Below are 1283 nucleotides of genomic sequence, written 5' to 3'. Positions count from 1 at the left end.
AATGGTGGGATCTCAGCTCACTGCAAACTCCACCTCCTGGGTTCAAGCGATTCTCCTGCCTCAGCCTCCTGAGTAGCTGGGATTACTGGCGCCTGCCAGTATGCCGGGTTAATTTTTGTATTTTTAGTAGAGATGGGGTTTCACCATGTTAGTCAGACTAGTCTCCAACTTCTGACCTCAGGTGATCCGCCCACCTCAGCCTCCCACAGTGCCGGGATTACAGGCACGAGCCATCACGCCCGGCCAATTTTTTTGTGTTTTCAGTAGAGATGGAGTTTCACCATGTTGGCCAGTCTGGTATCAAACTCCTGACCTCAGGTGATCTGCCCACCTCGACCTCTCCAAGTACTGGGATGACAAGGCGTGAGCCACCGCACCCGGCCTATCACATATTTCTTAATGGCAGCTCTTTTAAACACACACACACACACACTCACATCCTTACTGAAACTGAAATTATTTTTTAAAGCCCAATAGCTTCCCTGACAAGGGCCCTCTTTCTTCCTGCTCAGCCTCTGACTGGGGAGTGATCCCATTCTCTATACAAAAAGTCATCTAAAAAGTTCAGCCAATAGCTAGAAAGCAGAAAAGCTGGGACTGAGATTTGAATGCATCAGCCTTATTTCAAAGCCCGTGCAATACTCTCAAGCTGGTAAAATCAATCCTACAGACCTTAATCTATTTGACCATATCAATTTAGAAATCTTCATCAGAGCTACAGAGAAAGATCCCCCCACCACTTCCACATAACTGTATCATTTAGAATTGGTAGATGTCAGGCAAACTCAATAAATGGCTTATGCAAGAAAGACTTTGTCTTCTACCCAAAAATGTAGACAGTTGACCTAGCAAGTATTAAATCTAAATCTAGTTGAAACATGGACCTGTACTTCTTTGGAGCTCCTTGTTTTATCAAAAGAGGCTCTGTTGGCAGAATTATCTGTGGATATTTGTTTACTCTATTTTATAAAGTGTATTTGATATGGTGCTGGCAAAACCTAATAAACACAACACAAAATACAGTCTACATTCCTGTATAATGTCTCTTTCTGTTTTGAAAATCTTTTCAGTGTATAGACTGTAAAAAAAGATTCCCTCTAACATATGTCAATCCGTTTTAGATATTCAGCATTTGAAAATGAAGTTCCTGAAGAGAAACAAATATTCTGTTTGTTTTGATGTTCTACCCCTTTGGGGTCAAGTTAAAAAAGTGATTTTATGGCTGGGCGCGATGGCTCACGCCTGTAATCCCAGCACTTTGGGAGGCTGAGGCGGGTGGATCA

This window comes from Colobus angolensis, unplaced genomic scaffold, assembly GCF_000951035.1.
Source record: "Colobus angolensis palliatus isolate OR3802 unplaced genomic scaffold, Cang.pa_1.0 Scaffold11, whole genome shotgun sequence".
In the NCBI taxonomy this organism is placed as follows: Eukaryota; Metazoa; Chordata; class Mammalia; order Primates; family Cercopithecidae; genus Colobus; species Colobus angolensis.
The sequence above is the reverse complement of the archived record's forward strand: the minus strand, read 5'-3'. Positions refer to the sequence as shown.